The sequence below is a fragment of the Venturia canescens genome, chromosome 6 (genome assembly GCF_019457755.1).
Source record: "Venturia canescens isolate UGA chromosome 6, ASM1945775v1, whole genome shotgun sequence".
Taxonomy (NCBI): Eukaryota; Metazoa; Arthropoda; class Insecta; order Hymenoptera; family Ichneumonidae; genus Venturia; species Venturia canescens.
The window spans coordinates 4,534,332-4,553,306 of record NC_057426.1 but is presented as its reverse complement, the minus strand read 5'-3'; the positions used below and the strand labels follow the sequence as shown (position 1 = coordinate 4,553,306).

Sequence of the window (18,975 nt, the reverse complement as noted above, 5' to 3'; positions counted from 1 at the left end):
ACGGAGAGGCACGAATATGACAACCGCACAGTTTATTCCTCCATCAACTGCCTGGCCGCGTGCATTTACGAGTCCATAATCCAGCGAACCAAAGATGGTATTCGTGTGTGTACCACACGGGGGAGATGACGATGCAGCTAAAGTTCAAGACAGAATAGAGCGAGATAGCGCTTCTCGAAGGAGATGAATCGTCATTGTTACCGAGTCTTAGCCCGATGTCTATTTAATTTGACTGCCCTCAGCACGTATTCACGTGTGTGTATACGTATGAATACATTTGGTTGCGCCTACAGTCTCGGGTTTTGCTTTCTCGCAACGAGGGAGCTACACATACGAGCAACTTATGGAATATTCAAGTTACGACAACGCTCCTGGAGCGTTTTCAACTTTCGATCTATGTTTTTCATTTTTTGCATGGGATAAATAAATTTATATTCGATTAGCACAATGTGACAATCGATCGTTCCTAAATCGCACATTCGTAGATGCAAATTTCGTAGGAATTCTGGACCAGAGGCTCGAGCCTTCCGACACTGTACGATTCTAACGAAATCGAGATCGAGTTTCGTCAACCACTACAAAATATTCGTAAGTTGGTTGTATATGCTGGAGAGCCGAATTCTCTTTTCTATCTCTCTCTCTCTCTCTCTTCTCCGTCGATGTACCGGCGCGGTGAATGCACCGTGTTCACCAACAACTCAAACGCTTCGCCCTCTGACATTAACGACCGAAGTGAATGTTTGTTTCTCTTTTTAATTTCATTTCAAACATCGCAGCACGAAAAGTATCGTAAAATAAAGATTCGACAATGCAGAGGCTTGTTCCATAACCGCGCTGGCATATATTTTGTTTGAAAAACATCTCTAAAAATTCTTGGAATGCATAAACAAGCCACTAATTCAAGCGTGTTTTACTTTTACAACATTTCAGAAGTGAGAATATTTCAAGTTTTTCAGATATTTTCGTGAAACTTCGTGGATGAGCGACACACCGAGGACTTCCGCGGTTTTGAGTCATTGCGTCGACCCGTTTGCGGCGTTGGAAACTTCGAATGAATCATTGTTTTCGAGTGGAGTTTGTTTGGAGTGGATTTTCGGATTTTTGATAGATCCAGAAATCGAATCCAAGTCCCAAATTTTTGGAGCCCCACCATCGAGGAAAGGAATCAACACCAAACTCAGCAGGACGTCGAAGGAGAGTCGGAGCGAGGAAATGAAGTGTGAAATCGAGCAGTAGACAAAAGAGTAAAAAACAATTTTTTAGTCCGGTTTTTCGGTCAATGCACATTCGCTCGCACCTTTCGCACAACGTTTGTTTCGCGTACACCCTTCAGGACCTATATCCGTGTATATATTTGGGACAGATGTCACATGGTCCATTCTCAAATAAGAGAAAAAACGGTCTGAAGATAGAGAGAGAAAAAGGGAAGCGGAGGAAGAGAGATATTTATGTTTTTCGAAAAGACAGTGTCCGCCAACGCATGCCACTCGCTTCTTACGCCGTCGTTCAAGTCTCCGAGGTTCTACTAACCGCGTGGCAAACATCGGCTCTTCGTACTCTCTCGGGTGGCCGACCCAGTCCTCGTCCTCCTCCTCGACGTCGTGGTCGTCGTCTCCGGCCCCCGAAGAAATTCCTTGCTTGCGTAATTCGTAGGTAATAAAGAAACACGAGAAACGTTTCGACAAACGTGTGCCTATGCTTTCCAATCGATCAAGAAATATGCAGCTCTCTCTCTCTCTTTCTTCTTTACTCTTTAAAGCAACTACGAAATTCTCCAATTTAAAAAAAACTCTTATGTTTACTTCATCACCCAGTGGTCTTGGAAAGTAGTTCATGCTCTCGCACAAACATCACCCAACTATCCCAGTTGCTAGCCTTTCGGTTATTCGCTACGAACTTTCGTTTCATTTCTTTCCTCACAATGATTGACCGATTCTCTTAAAACCTGCTGGAATCTATCGGAACTTTCGTTTGTTTTACTTTTTATGCGAATTCACAAGTCCCATCGCTTCAAATGAGATTTGAGGGAAGATTCAATTCGGATTTGTGCTCCGAATTTTCAAAAGGACTGTAATTGAATTCCCGGTTATCGACTTTGATGGCCTGTCGAATGTCAGTCGATCATGTGGTTTGGTCCTGTCGATGGTGGGAAGGAATTGTACGAAAGTTTTGCTCCTGACAGTTCAAAAAATCGCGGTTAAAGGCTTTCGGAATGGAAGACTCACCAATTCTGTCTCGATTATTCGATCCGAGTCTGCAATCTTTTTATCCAAAGTTCTCTGTTCGAAGGACGAAGGGAACACAAACGGGTAACTGGATAATCACTCGGAGCACATTTCACGCACTTGATTTTTGCCACACGTACCTGAGCACATGTTCCAAGAAAAACTTTTATGATAAATGCGAACTGGGCGAATGAGTGTCTTGTGAGGATTCGAAAAATCGACAAACTCGTACCCGAGAATCGAGACGATATCGTAGCTGTAAACGAACTAAAATTTCGATCACAGAAGAGCACTCGAAAGGGAAGCACAATCACAAGAGATCCCAGGGAAGATGTCCCTCGGTTGTCTCTCGCATGAAAATGTAACGAACTGCACAACAAACTAAGCTCGATAGTAACACGAGTTCGTAGGTGTTTCAACAACAACGGCCATTTTCACAGTGAGTGTAGAACGATAAAGAGGTAGAAGAAGGTTGTTGATCGACTGGTACGAGAGATAAGCACGAGCGAAGGTACGAACGAAGAGTCGGGTTTGTTATCACTGCGAGCACGAGGTAAAAATCCACAATAACTTTCACCAGACATCGGGGGCCGAGCGGCGGTCTCATAACCGAGAAGATAATAAACGATCTTCAGACGCGTAAATCATGAAGCGATATTTCAATTGAATAACATAACTGTGCGGCATCGGAGAATTTCGGTTGTCGAAGAGGAGTCGGTGAAAGACGCTTTCACGAGAAGAAAAATATAAATGCTCCTTCGGGTCGTTCGGTCCGCTCGCGTCTCACCTTGCGGAGCGAGTCTCCAGGGCGGCCATGCAGCGCAGGTCCCCAAGCATGCTGGGCCTTAGCCGTAACTCCGGGTCTCTCCCTTTCCACCTTTCGAGTTCCACCACCACCGTCACTACCACCAGCACCGCTGTAGCAACGAGCCAAGCAGCATGGCAGTGTGTACGTTCCGAGAGGGAGCGAGGGAGCCGAGAAATAGTGAGGAAGATAAAGCTCCGCTCCGCTGTATAAGCGTATATTCTTTCTCTATTCCTCCTCTCCGCGCTCTTTCTCCTGACATCGAGTCTTGGCCCAGCATCAGCCATAAAGCCACCGAAGCAAGAGCCCCGCGCGTCCACCGCGCGCGAGAACTCGCCAAGAAAGAGAGAGGGCGACCGGCGGAAGATACCTCTGGCACTTTCCCCTCTCGTCCTCTGCAGACTCGAGCTCCGATTTCCCCTACTTTACTTATTTCTAAGCAGGTATATACGCAGCTATAGACATACGACTGCGAGATATACCCGCGCACCTACATATCTCGGCTTTACGATTCGTCTCAGCTTCGACTTCGATCTCTGTTTCTCGCTCGCTCTCCAATCTGCTCCGACGTGATTATTCGATTCTCGCGCTCACTCCCTCGCGCTCGCTGATGCATCGCTTTTGTTCTCTCTCGAGATGGCGCGTTCAAATTTCTACCCAGCGCACGAGCACGCGGATAGAACAGCGTCGCGCGTGTAGAAAGAGAAAGGAAGATGGAAACGAATTTCGATGGTGTCAGGGACTCGCGGACTCCCCGAGATTCCTCTTCTAGCAATAAAAATCGGAAGGAAAAAAAACGGAGAAACACGTGTTCTTGGATCTTTCGATAATTGCTGGGACACAACGAACAATGTTTCTTTAACCGTTTCGATTTCGCCTCTTTTCGTTCCCCCGCATATTCGAGCCTCTCCCTAAAATAGTAGAATCAGCGAGTAGCCGAAGTGCAGCTATTATTTTTCTTCGATAGGGACGGAAAAGTTCTCTGCCGCTGTACACTAAGTCGTTGATCTATTCTCGTGAGAGGGCACGAGCCTGTTGCACTCCGAAGAATGCCGATACGTGACGCTTACGTAATCGTTCCGCGCCATAAGTACTCGGCTCGCTTGTTGCGCAGATCTTGGCAGCGGTGAGGTAAAATCGCTGCCATCGAACGAGGCGTGAAAATGTTCAAGCGAAATCCAATTCAACGAACGACTCGTGCTCCCTCCCTCTCTCGCTCTTTCTCCTTCTTGCACTCACTCTCAATTCTTCCACAAGCTTCTTCTTCAACTTTTGCATTTTTCCACGCGACGGTACACGGCTCTCGATATCTATTTATGCAAGAAATCGTGCTCATTTGAAAAAAAAAAAAAAAAAAAAATGAGGAATAAATATCAACGGAGGGCAAAATAGTCACTGGCCATTTTTTCCCCATAAATCTTTCAACAGACACGAATTTATGCATACGACGACGAACTTTGTTTGCACTTCGATTCTCAATTTGTCTCTCAAAGGAGTCAGTTTTCTTCGCATTTCAATTAAATTCTGTTTCAAAGAACAATACAGTCGTTGGGAGGAACTTTTTCTAAAAATGATACGAGAAATTTTGTTCGTCACGAAAATATGAAAAAATCGTTTGTGCGGGCATTGTTTATTGAGAATTTCGAATGATGTGATTGCCGATGAAAGTTTCCTTCGGTTATTTAAAGCTGTTCGAATCATCATCACTCGGCGAGAGGATTCTCTTTCCGATGCAAACAGAGAGGCTCAAACAGAAGATCGGTCTGAGCAATAAATCATGTGGAGTGCATTTTCCATCGTCAGAAATCGATACACGGGTATTTGCCTTCGAGGATCCGGTGTGAGAGTCCTTTGCTTCGCCATTTCGACAACAATGGATGGTCTTTTTTTTACGCTCGAACGAAGAATGAGGGTGGTTGAGAGGTATGTCTGCGAACCGAAGAAATGCTTGGGAGATTTCGAAGGGAAGATCGCTGGCTTCGCCCCACGTTCTCGTAGGATCGCTTCCGAGCGTAGGAATCGAGGCTTTTTCTTACCGCGTGAGATCCCCTCGGTGAAGAGCGCTCGAGTGTTTTCGAGTTCCACTCGAGGGTTTTGGTCAAGAAGCAAAAGTTTGGCGACTGTCCAGGTAATTATGAGATTTGCATACTCGAAAAAGTGCGTAGTTTTTTTATGAGAAACAAAAATCTGTTGAAAGCTTGTTGGCAGCAAGGACGCGCGTAATGAAACTGTCGAAACTCATCACCGATGAATTTAGCTTCGAAAAAACAGTTTTGTAAATCAAATTTTCCGATATTTCGACGCGGGGTATTCGGAAGAAAAGCGAGCGCGAGCCCTGCCGGACTCCCATACGAATCTGGCCTTCTTCGTGATTTTTTTCTTCGTACTCAAAGATGCAAAATCGCAGCCCCTCGGATGAATAGAAAAATGTCTCCATTCGATTTTCGGCGTTATTATGAAAATCGTCACCGCAGCTCGACTTGACTTTTCAGTCTCTGGTAAATACACTTTAATGTCCCACGCGCACTCCAAAATGCTCGCTCGGCCTTTTGAGGCGTTTTTCCAGCTACATTTCCAAGCATATTTCTAAGCACTCCTTCTCTCTCGTCCGCCCTCCACTTTTGTATTCCTCACGCTTCACATTTTTCTGTCTCCCTTGCTCTTTCAAGTGTGAATTTGACGTTGGTTCGTCTCGGCTATAGGAGAGGATCAGCAGGGAAGCGAGAGCCGAAGTGGCCAGCAGGTGCCCGCGTTGTTCAAGCCTCGAGCAGCAACAGCTCTGCCCTCTCCCTCGCCCTGTCTTTTGCTCTCGTCGATAGTTTCTTATGTGCTCTTGTCCCGAAAATTTCCCCTTCTACGCACTCGAGATCTTCCTTTTTTGAGGTGTGTTCTCAGTGCAGACCACGGACAAGACGAAATGCTTCCATCCCCACCCCTCCCTCTACCTTCTCGGCCTGAAATCTCTCGATCTTTGTCTCTCCTGCTGATCCGGCTATTCGTTCCTCTTCCATTGTAACAATACTCAAGTGGTTTGGTCTATCCCGCGCCCCGGCTCTCGTAACGCACCGTTTCAAACGAAGGAAAAGACCCCCGTTGCGAGGGAACAATCTTTGCTCATAGCGTTAACAGGAATTACACCAGCCGAGAACAATGAGGAGCAAAAATTTGAGGATACAAAAAGGCAAGAGGCATATTCGTTTGCAACTAAGTTCTCTCTAGGCCCTCTCGTACTTTCTCGTTTTCAAGTGTCGATCATTAGAATTTTCTTGTTACTTCGCACCGGGGTACCTTTGCACCGTTGAACACTTGGTTGCTTTTTGTTCATCTCGAAAGCCCGTTTTTTCACTCATTTTTCAACACCGCGAGAGGTTTTTTTATCTTCACACTTGGAAACGATCGTATTGAAACATTCTCGGAGGGATCAACAGACGTTGAGGTTCGTTATCACCCCCATATTTCTCGTTGGACTGATCGCGGTGTGCAATCTGAGAGCGTGATCGTTACTTCGAATAAGGAAACGAACAGACAATGCAAAAGAACTTTTGTCCTGTTTCTTTTGTCGCGGTGTTTCATTTGCTTTTTATATTTTCACAAATGTTTATATTGTCAAGAAATTCTCCGTTATTTTGTGCCACTGCAAAACTCATTTTTCAAAGATTACAAAAGCCAACTTTACAGGAAATTTTGACTCGAAAAATCCAATAACTCCGATGCTCGTGACCGAAAAGATGAATCTTAAAAACTCGACGGCGCGAGTGATTCGCGGAACTGATTTTTGTGTTTCTGTTTTTCCGCCTGTTTCTCTCATGCCCTATGCCACTTTGTTATGCTCTTGTCTCAGCTCTCGCATTAAGCAAATTAGATCAGAATTGTTGGCGATGTTGGAACGACGATTAAGAACTCAGCGGTGGTTTGCTCGAGGCGTCGTCGCTGTCGAAGCGGCATCGAGGGTGGTCGAGTTTTCATTGGAGAGTGAGAATGAGGTGGATCCCGAAGAGTGTAAGCGAGAGGTGGGGAGATCGCCAGGGGGATTCTGACGTGTTTCGTTAAATTTATCGGGCGCCGATCCATTATTCTTATCTTTCATTCTTTTTCCTTCTCGCCCGCTGACCCGTTCAGCCTCTTTTTCTCTTCGTATCTCCGCGCGTATGTGTACCTGTTTCTGTATACGCGAGGAGACGCAGAGCGTTTGAAACACGTTCGTATTCATATAATACTTCCATAATCCCTTGGCGCGTTACTCAAGAAAGCTACAAAGAGAGTTCGCGTCGCGTCGTAATACGTGAGAGGCTCGACGAGCGTACCGAGATCTTCTCGTTAATAGCATAATCCAGAAACAAATTATTTGTTTAATCTCATCCAACCTCGTGACGTCTTACGTCCAACTGCTCCGTCACTCGTTTCGTCTCGTAGTTATGAATAATCCGTTGTATATCTTCAACTCGCGCGCGCGTCAGAAACGAAGGAACATCTGGCCTCCTGGCACGACTCGTTAACATTAACACGGCGACGATCCTTCTTATGGTTCCACTGACTAGCCATTATCGTCGAGCTAGAAAAATCAATGCGAGTGTCGACTTTTTGTACACAGGCGTCTCGCGTACACAACGAATGTAGTTTTCGATCACGTGGCTAAAGACGAGAAGAAGTCATCTCTCGTGTTTCGTTTTTCATTGGAACGTCCCTCGAACGGTGTTCGCAATTCTTTGTACCGAGTTTTTCCGGGAGCTTCGAAAGCAGAATTGAAAAGTTTTTTGATCCCTCTTTTTGGGAGGGGAAAAACTTCAAGTTTGGAAATTGCATTGGAGCACAGCATCTCGTCGCGTCGAGATGTTTTCTCGTTTCGTCTTTGATTGCTGTACACTGTACGCAGCCATAATCATTCGTACGCTATTTCTTCGGTGCGTACGTTCATCCAAGGACGTCGTTTACTCTCGCTCAAGAAAATTCCTTTTAATTCGCTCTCGCGAGGCTACTTTGCAACGCGGTATGAGAAGCCTCCTACAAGAAACCTCCCACGAGCTCCAATATTTGCGAAATCCAAAGAAGTGGCAAATATTATAACGATACTCGACAGTTTCCTGGCTTCGTAAACGCCTGTGTTTGCGCTCACAGGCTTCGTAGAAGGACTCGAGTTTATGCACCGGGATTTCCTCTTAGTTTCGCCCAATCGGTGACCCCCACTTTCCGGTTTTCTGAATCTTTTTTCACCGTGAACACATGCTCAAGAATTTTTGGATTCTTGTGACACGTTTCTTGACATATCGACCAACATTCACGATCGATTTTTTCCTGATGATTCAAAGCTACATGAAAAGAATAGCGACTCGTACTCTAATGATCGAGCCTGCGTCGATAAAGGAGAGAGCGCGAGGACCGGTCCAGTCACGATGTATGCGACAAAAAGGTGAGTCGAGCGAGCCCGATTCCTCGATCCTCGATGCCAGGAGCGCTTCGCTGCTGCAGCCATCTATATTTGCGCTCCTGCGAATTGACTATTCAGATCCTCCTTCTCCAACCTAATTCTGATTGAAATTAGGTTCTAAAACGACAGAAAAATCATCAAGAAACTGTAATTTTCCATATAAAATAACTCAAATGTGGATTTATCTTGAGGAATTTCAATGTCCTGCCATTGGTTCGTGTCTGAATGAATTCTCGAAATAAAAAAAAGGTTTTATGGGAAAAGCTTTTGGTGAAATTTTCCAAGACCACAATTGTTTCGATGTAATTACAATTCTCGGAAGGCACGGGATGAGAATCTTCAAGAAGGAGGATCATCAAAAACGTAAACTGCTCAGGGTCGTGAACTGTCAGGTGAAATAGCGTGGAATGCCTGCGATATACATAGCACATGCCCATATAGTACAATTTATGGAAATGCTGGAGGAATTCTTTGGCGGTCTTTCAAAGAAATTCACCCGCGTCGTAAATGACAGCGTGGGGCAGACTCCCATTTATTTTTCAAGCTAAAGTCAAGTGTTGAACCTCGATCGGCGAAAATCCTCCATAAAATATATTACCCGAGGCTTTTGATCTCAGTTTTTAATATTTGTACCTGTTAAACTCTCATAAACTGACCCGGAGTTTGATGATTAATCAATTTTGTAACTATTTGTCGCCACCTTTTGAATATTACTTGAGAAATTCGTTAGACGAAGGTATCCGACGGTCCGAATCTGCTGGAGCCAGAGGTAGAGGATTGAGAATTTGGTCGCCCATGTCAATTTTTTGCTGGCACACTCGCGGATTAGATCGAATGGTAACTCGCATCGTTTACTCCAAAGTAGATCATAAAAACTCTACTGCGCACATACGTAAGTTGAGTCACGTTTTTTTCGTATCGCAGAGCAATAATGATTGACGTCAGGGAGGAGAATAAGAGAAACAGGAAAAACGTCTAAAATATGGATGGAAAACTTGGGCGGGAGAGCGACTCGGAAAGCATTGAAGCAAGATTGACGCTCATAAACTGTCTCAAAGCATTTTTTTTCGTGGCTGCTACCTTCTTCCGTACAGCGATGCCTCGCTTCTTCGTCGACAAAACATGTTATAAATGTCGTATTCTTCTCGATTTCGTCTTCTTCGATCTCCAAAGTTTATGAGATTAACGAGAACGTGGACGTGCACTGTTGAGTCGAGTGCTGAGAGAAAGAAAGAGAGAACTTTAAGGAGAACGACTTTTTTGTACTCAGGATTGCCCGCTCTTTCTTCCTCCTCTCTCTCACTCTTCTCTCTCTCTCTCTCTCTCGCTGTCCATCCGTGCATCTTCCTCCTTGATTCCTCCCTTACTGTAACGATTCCAAGAGCGTGCGGTTTAAAAGTCAACGAGGAAGAGAGCCGACTTTCGCTCTGGTTTACCAGATGCTGCGGGGACCGTGGTTCCAATCTCGCAATTCATGAAAAACCAGCCCGATTTCGCAACTTTTTCCACGAATTATCGAACGTAGGGGAGCTCGCGAGGTTTGCGAATGCATAAAATGTGCCAGGACGTCCGCACACGTCGGTATGTATCAGCATGCATTTATACGTAAACGCGTATATTTGGGGGATCCGAAAAAAATGGACTTTTTTTCAAAGCCGCGAGTGATCATGTCAGTGCTCCAGGAAAAAGTCACTCGGAAATTGGCCGGGCTGGAGAGAATTTTAGAGCTGGCGCCAAGGTGCTTTCGATCGCTGTTTTTCTCATTTCATGGAAAAAATGATAATCCGGAATCGTCGTTTTTCAGTACCGCAACAAATACTGTTTCAGCACTTGCTAGAAAGTCGATTTTCTCAAAAAATCTGAGCTCCAAAGAAAAGAGCTTTTGCTCAAAAATCTGATATCCAAAATTTTTCAAAACTCTCAGCATGCCCAAACGCGTGTTTCTCCAACCCACTTTTGTTTCCGGAACGAAAAAATCCGACTTTTGCGTCACAATTTCAAGCGAAATTCAAAGATCCTAATTTCCCGACAATTTCAAGAGAATTTTTCACCGAACCGCGCTTCGGATGGGCTCGGAACTATTGTTCGACAAAAACTCATTGAAACGAGCCTTTCTCCCGGTCCCAGTAAAAACTATAACTTCTACATCGACCACCCTATACATACGAAATCGAGCGGAGATCGACATACATGCATCGCTCGATGTTCTTCCGCTTGCAATCCCCGTTCAGGAGACATCGATTCGAGACAATAGTTTTTTTTTCCACACACGAGACCTCCCGGTCCACGGGGTGAATCTCACGAGCGAGAAAGAGTTCTCGGCGACGCTTGGGGAAGAACAGGACAGGAACAACAGGTTGCTACACCTGTCGTACGCGAGAAACTTTCAAAGGAAAAGAGAGAGAGAGAGAGAGCCCGACACGTTGCGAGGGTGTCGCATTATTCGTTTCTTTTTTTCGTTCAATTTTTTTTCTTCCATTCTTTTTTATTCGTGTCGTCTCTCTCGCTTCGTTGCTTCCACTTTGTATTTTCTTTACCTCCTTCTCCTCGTCTCATTGTTCATGGCGTCGATGCACTTTTACAGAGGCGCAACGACATTTGCCCACACGCGCGCCAATTCGATCTCGTTTGTTACGAGGATTTCATCGCCTGGGACTAAAGACCACCCAATGAAAATCAATTCTTTTTACTCTGGACTCGAGACTCGAAATTGGCGAATTAAAATTACGAATTATTCGACTCGAGTGTTTTGGCACTGCATGACAAATACGGGATTTTTGTATTTCGTTACTCGATTAAAACGTTCATGGTAAATCATCGAATTTCGAAGCACGGGGATCTTCGTGTTTGGAAGAAAGTTTTACTTCCCATGCTCCGTACGAATGAGAAAGGCTCAACCCACGCAGAGAAATGGGCCAATACGTCGGTTTCAATTGGAAGAACAAAGGTGAAAAAATTAGACTTTCAAAAATTTCAAACAGACGGGATCGCTGCTCCGAACCTTTTAGACACGCGGGTTTACGCCCAGATAGAGCTCGTTTTGTGACCTTTTATGGTCGTCTCATGGAAGACTAGATCCATTCGAAAAATTGATTACTTTGTTGAATCGATCGAACAGAATATTGTTAGGGAAAACAAATTGTTGGCATTTCAATTGTTCAGGCTGCGACAGTTTTGTTTATCACCTTTAGGATTTTAGCTCAAACATGAGACTATTTTTTGTGGTCTTAAATTATTCGTCGTCATTCGCTTTCCTCAGAAAGAATTTTCCTCATACTCTCACGAAATTTTAGTTTCTTGAGTGGCGTTGGTGACCTCGAAAATCCAGAAGTTTCTCTTCACTGGGTTTTCCAACAAAATCAACGACTTTACAACCACGTGGACTGGCTGCTGTATAATTTTGATAGAGGAATTTAATTCTTGAGATTTTCCTCGAGTCGACAGCCAGAAGCGAGACAACATGGACATTCTCACAAGGAAGATTTGTGTCGACCTTGTGAGCGTGCAACACCGTCATACATTTATTGGAAAATCTTGCAGAGGAAAAAAATGTCAAGGAAACTGACGAGCGATCGATTTTCGATCGGCTCGATGCGAGAATAGAACGGCAAGGAATTTGTGTCACGAGTACGCGGATGCTCTCGCGTCCTCGTCGAATCCACAATATTTTGTGCCTCGCGATTCGGCCAGCAATTCCCAGTAATTTTTAATTCCATCTGTACAGAAACGTCGACAATTTTTCTTCATATTTTGCACTTTTGTCGTAGAAAAATTTCCGATGTGCTCGCTCAACTGATATCGCGAGTGGAGAAAACCGAGGGAGAACAAACGTCCGATCAGCCGAGCCTCGATCCCAAGTCCGACGTATAAAATCACTCGGTGTGCTGACTCCGATTCGTTATCGCACTATTTCTGTTTTTTTTTTCGCAGCGGCTTGGCAAATATTGCGAGTAATCGGCTGTACACATATGAGTGTGTTCTCTCGATGCACGATAAGGGTCGAGGTTATTGTGAGTTGTAATAACACGTACACGTGTTGTGCATTATCAGAGAAAATGGCGTAACACGCCGAGCTGCGAGAGCGTTTTCAATCGGCTGTGACCTATTCTTTGACGGCTATGTCTATTGAAAATGCTCGTGTCTGTGTGTGTGTGTCGAGAATCATTCGATGGAGTCTCAAGTATTCGCAGGCTTCGGGATGCGTATTTCGTACTAATTGTGACGAATTTTTCGTCGCGTTATTCAAAAGGGGGGGCGGAACGAGGATTCGTCTTCTCAGCAACCCGGACTTTCTTTCCGAGCGAATTTCGTCGACGATAATTGCTTTGGCGAATGTGTTTTATGCGAGAGCAAACACCCCGATTATCGTCGCTGGATAAGGGTCGTTAGGAAAGGGCCAGTTCTCAGGACTTACGTCATCGTCGAGAGCGTTTGGTCCTGGCTAAGCTGAATTCCAAGTACTCTTGCGATCGCTTGCTCCCGGAGCTGGTGGACTCGAGATTATCTCTTATCTGGACCGAGGATTGTGGTGGTGATCGAGGAAAGTCGTTGGGAGAAGGACGGTCTCGAATTTCACCGAGGATACGCTCCAATGATTTTTTTTCGTCGAGGCATCTCGCCGGACGACGTTGTCGACCGAAGGGCTCGGAAAGGATCCGAAATGGGAGAGAATTTTGGAGAATTTTGTCATTAAAATCCCATTTTTTTGCGGTGAATCGTTGTTCATAGAATCTCGAGGGTGCTTGCAAATCGGTCATCGGCGTTTGTCTTTTCAGAGGTAGTTTACTCGTTAAAGTGACTTGGGGTATCGTAGGAATCGGCGAAACAATAATATTCGAATACACGCAAGAGTGCGACGACGTTCGAGCTCGTGGCGGCTTTTTTTAATGCTCGCCGTCGAGCCGCTGGCATGGCTATAGATAATTAATCTGTGCTTGAGGGTTTTCATGATTGATGACATTCATGTTCGTGGTTCAGTTCATTGCGCCTGCGAGGCAAAACCTGATTGCATTTGTGCGTATACTTCGAATGTATGAGGCATCTCACGTCATTCCGCGGAGTCGTGACTCCGGGCATTTTCACATTTTTTGTAAACCACCGCTTCGGGAAAGGGGCTCAACGTCAATTTTCTTGTGCTCGTATCATTTCCACGAAATTATGATTTTTCAAGAAATCAAAAGCGTTTCTCTGCAAGCGATTACCATATTTTTCGAACGAGGAATAAAAAGTAGGAATTTTCAGATTTTATACCAAAAGCACTTGCTTTCTCTATTCTTAGCAAGTCATTTGACGTTTGTTTCCCAAATTAATGGGCAGTTACTGTCATCAATATTATTTCGATCCAATACACAATCGACTCTCCGATTTCTGTGCCTAATTTCATTGTTTTCAAACGCGTGGGTTTTAAATCAAACTCGAATTTTATTCACTTTATTTCACTGTAACAGCCGGGGCTGCCGGTACGGCAGAGAGCGTGAGGAACGGTCCAGTCACGATGAGAGAAAACAAAGGTGAGCCGAACCGCTCGCTCTCGGAATTCTTGGGGTCTGAGTAGGGAGCGCTAACCACTGCGCCACGGCCACGAGTATATTCTCTCTCCTGTGAATCGTCTATTGGCTAGAATACGGGACCTTCGAGTTGCTGGTAATAGAGAAGAAAAATCGTCCGGTTTCGTCGTTTTTTTCCTCGTCATATTCATTAATTAAATATTCGTCCATTTTAAACTGGATTCAACGATGAACAGTCGTGTGTTTTTCTCTCTTCGAAAAATTTCATTTTATTTCCCGAAAAAAATGGACTTGATAAAGCCGAATGAAAGAATGGATCGTTTTACACATAAAATTGTGCTGGCTCGGCCTGTAGACTAACGACAATCAAACAATCATTTTTATACTAACGCGATGAAACTCAAAATTCCAAATGAAAAATTCAGTTACACAGCGAATGCGTGGAGTTGCCGACGAAACAGGAGCTAAATCGAGGGTGTACGTGATGTCGTTGAAGAAATTTGAATGTTTAGAACTGTTTCGTTTCCAACTTTCTGTCTTGGCAGCCCCAACTTTTATGCCTATAGTTTTTACATGAATAGCTTCATTGTACTACAAAGTTACTGAACCGCTCAGAAGTTCGGTACGCTCGGATTTTTAAACCTAGAAATGTTTTTTTTTTTTTTATTATTTTTTTATAATTGACACAAAAAGGATATTTGGAAAAAACAATGGTTTTGTTCAAGGCACCGATAGTTTGAGGCTTTGCCGAAAAATGTTGCGATCGAAAAAGGAAAAAATTGACCTGATCATTATTGGAAAATTTTATTCCCAAATGCCTACCGAGTTTTCAACATTTCAGTAAAAATTCATAAAAACCATTAAGTTTGGCAAGGTGATCAATGAATATAAACACTTTATAATAGTTTTTATTTGGAAAGCAGTGCAGAAGGAGTTGAAACGATTATTCTGTTTTTTACTAAACGACTACTTAAGCGAGCCAACAGCGGAGGTGTTACTTCGGAGCGAAAATAAGAGGCCCTGATATAGTTTTCGTACGTGTCTGAAGAAAGCTACTTTTTGAGAACAGACACCGAGCAGATATAAGAACCCACCTTCGGGGCAACTATTAAAATTGCTAATTTCGTACAAGGGTGTCGAGAGAGAAAGAAAGAGAAAAAGGAGAAGAGAAAGAGATACGGCGTTCTAGAAGTTCTGTTGCTGGGCCGCCGCCACTTTGCTCCCCCTGTGTTTCCCTCTCGTTCGATACCGACTCCAATTCTTTTGACCTCTTTTTTGTCCTCCACATTCTTTTTATTGCTCTTTCGAACGTAGAATATTCGAAGATGGACGATCAATTGAAGCGTCTGCACCGAATTCGTAAAATTGAAATTCAAAACAAAACTATTGATGATAAACGAATTAATTTTTTTCTTGTTAACAACCATCCCGTTTACTCGATTGGAGCGAAATATTTTTTCTTGCCCTTCCTTCAGAGGCACCAAAGTGCGTGAAATCGATTCGCAAGTTATTGAGTTCAGCGAGTTTGCGGCGATAATAGCTGCAGTAACTACCTAGCTGAGTCGATCGCGGGTACGAAAAATTTCAAACACTCAGCAACTTTTCGAGATGAATGTAGTTAGTGTTCTTGGAAAAAGTAACACTATATACGTGCCGGAATCTGCTGCAGGCACAGAGCTGAAGCACGAATATAATAAGTGGGGGGAGGCTGAATTTTTTCGCATATTTTCGACGTTTAGAGAAGCTTAATGTTTTTGCCAGGGGCTTATCATCTTCGTGCCTTTTTATGGCAACATGATGAAAACGAGACGCCGATCGGCGTCTCGCAGTATCGCTAAAGGGAGAGTGGTTATGAACGTTACGAAGGTAGAGCTAATGTTGGGGGGGTCCGGAACAGTAAGCTTCTCGGACTCCGACAGTCGGAAGTATTGTTGGCTCTGTAGCAAGAGTGTGGTAATTGGCGACCAGAGCGGTATGCACACAGCGAAGTGAGCTCCGCGGCCACCCGTGCAGGGCTTTCTACATCAGCGTGTACGTTCGTACATAATCCATCTCCTTTTCGTTCTCTCGCGATCTCGAGGTGAGAATTCTGTTGGAGGCAAAAGGCCTCCGAATTGTCGCGCGGGACTCGTTCATTTGCAACTTTTATTCTTCTGCACCGATTCCGATACTCCGCTCTCGCCCTTTCTCTCTTTTGATGCCTCTCTCAGCGCTTCAGACTCCAAGTTCGCGCACCGCATTTTCTTAGTGTGCTAAGAGCTCGCGTAGATCTTTATACTCTGCAAAGTTCCTTCCGTAAAGTCACGCCTACATTCACCTTTTTCTCATCGACTTCTCTTTCTCTTTTCATCTCCCCTCCATTTACTTCGCAGAATCTCTCGTTAAACCCCGCCAACTTGGATGACTTCAGCAACGCCTTAAGAAGCTAAATATTGTACACTCAAAGCAAGCCTCCAATACCGAGAAAACATCGGGGAATTTGTACTGTTCTGACCTCCAGCTTCAGTCTTATACCTGACCGTGAAAAAAGAGTTTCCTCGTGTCTCTACGTAACTTGACTAACTAAGGGTCTCTATATGGACCTTCGATGACGACGATACTCTCCTCAAAATTCGATTCATCCATAAATGTAATCCGATAAAATTCTCCATTGGCACGAGGCCATTTTATTGGACAAAAATTCGATGGATTCAGCAAGTTTTTTTTATTTAATCACGAATCATTTAATATATTCGACAAAATCGAGTGGATTTCTTATGAACGAATTAATCGAATCGAAAAAATTGTTTCGAGTTGTTTGCTCGCGGTTACTTTTCAATTGCTTTAGTGATTGTTTGCCCTTCGCGCAAATAAATGAACTCTGAGGGGCTCGAGAGCTTCGTTATTTGATTACAAAGTTGCGAGTATTTCGTGTGGATACAGAAGAGTTCGAAGGATTTTATACGGTACAGAAGAATCCATCGGAAAAGAAGAAGGAACCTTCGCGAATCTGAAGGAGCGATCTTGGTGAGGATTGCGCGCCAGCTCTCCCTTTTTTCTCCCATTTTCATCCCTTTTTTCTCTTTGTGTGAGAGTTGACGGTTGCACAAAGCAGCGGTGAGCAAAAGCTCCCTCGGATCGTACGGAGGTAAAGGAACGTCGGGAAGATTCTTCGCGATCGTAAATCAAGCTGGGCGACGCTGCGAACGGGCAACCCCCCCACCGGTACGCCCGAGTTCCGCGCTATGGACTCGAGACGGAGATGGACCAGCGGAGATGCTCGGAGGTCGGAGGATCGTGATCGCACGGAAGGCAACAGAGCCATTGGGAGATTGCGGGCTTTGCAGAGATCGACATTCAATTTTTGGATGAAGTATGCAGATCGAAGCTCGCGATGAAGTCGCATGGAAAACTTGAAATTAACGAAAGATTGATGGAAACTCTTGGAACGGCTTCTAAGTTCGATGTTTTCGATCAAATTAACATAAATAATTGAATAAACTCACCATTTTTCTTGCTGCGCTCCCCGTGCTTCGAGGTTGACACTGAAGGCGGATCCCCAAAGGGCGCGAAGTCGAGAAAACCTCCCTCGTATCTTCGATTCCAGTGAAAAGATTGAGCATTATAAACGAAAGAGAAAAAAATCAAAGTACCGCTTCGTTTCTTTGAATTTCATGCCCCCAGCGTGGTACGTGCGTCTATCGAGTACGAAAATTGTTGCCCGAGGAAATATTGACATACTCGATGGGCGTATATACTACGGGATTTGTTTATGAGATCGCTGAAAGTCGATAAGAGGCGAGAAACATGCACGCGGGGAAGAAAATAACCGATTCAAAGGACCAGTACAGACTCCACCGAGATATTAATCTGATCGACGCCAATTACTTTACCAGAACTGAATAACTCGCCCCGGAGTTGCATTTTGCTCTTTTTCTCTTTCGCAATTCTACATGATTTTATGAACATAATTGTTCGAGACTTTCAACGCAAGTGCGTTGACCAACGACGACTATCTGGAAACAAACTAAAAAATTAATGAGCTCGGTCATGAGTGACTAGAAAATCGTGACAACAATTCGCTTATCGTTGCTAATAAAATGTCACTTTTCGTTTCGCAGTTCAATTGAAAATGGAAAATCGAATCAAGTGTCGACGTTTTACTCGAGCGAAGCTCACTCGAAACTCATAAAAAAACACTTCGTGACTGTAACGAAGTCAATGGACAGACTCGAACAAACATTCCAAAAGCGTCGGAAACATAGAAATTTTGTGCTCAGATGAAATTTTGTATTAAAGTTCTGAAAATATGTTGAATTAAAGTTCTGTTAGCGGCGGAGGGAGAATTCGAGAGAAACGAGTGAAACGCGGAGCGCCCTCTTTTGGACGTTTGCGTAAAAACGAATTGGTCGATTCGGTGCGATTAACAAAAGGAACTTTTGAATAAAGTAGTATATATCGATTGGAAAAGAAAAGAGAATAATGAATGCTCGTGAATCTTTGATCTCATGGCGCATACCGCGGCGTAAGGTGGAGACGAAGGTTAAAAGCATCTGCCCGGGCTCCGTGGTCCGTCGAAGGATAATTACTTATGCCCGATAAGATCTTCTCCACTGCGTGGTTCCTCAACAGAGACAAAAGGATCTCTCTGCGGAGATCGCGAGGAGTCAAACCTCGCTCTCGAGCCCCGCAGCTGTGTGGCGCGCTCTTGACCGCGCGCGTTCGATATTCTTCGGAGGAGAAATTAAGGAGCGCGCCGGCACATTCGAGAAATTCGGCAACTCGAAGCTGTGCATCGAATATGATATTCTACGAGGATCTTCGTTCGAAAAGAAATTTTTGCTTCGGAGCTCGATGGATGAAGCATATTTCACGATTTTTCCAGCCTCATTTTCTTGAAGAAATTCTTTATACGAAAGAAAAAATCAAATTTTTGTGAAAGGAACTCAATTTTTCGAAATTTGCATTTTTCAGATTCTCATCTTTCGTCTGTCGACTTACGAATTCCCGGAGGATTTACTTTTCCCAAGCCAG

At 44.3% G+C, this 18,975-nt stretch overlaps 1 protein-coding gene across 3 annotated transcripts in view; it reads right to left on the bottom strand.

Moving 5' to 3' along the window:
- Window positions 1–18,975, bottom strand: part of Egfr (epidermal growth factor receptor) — a 95,563-nt gene that overhangs the window by 40,992 nt on the left and 35,596 nt on the right. Inside the window, exon 1 of one of the 3 annotated variants that reach the window (XM_043422277.1) lies at window positions 17,448–17,752. The exons of 1 other annotated variant lie outside the window; for it this stretch is intronic. The gene's annotated coding sequence lies outside the window, so the exon portion shown is untranslated. Of the gene's footprint in view, window positions 1–2,225; window positions 2,986–17,447; window positions 17,753–18,975 lie in introns of those variants that run through there. One more of the 3 variants, XM_043422276.1, reaches the window with a different exon arrangement.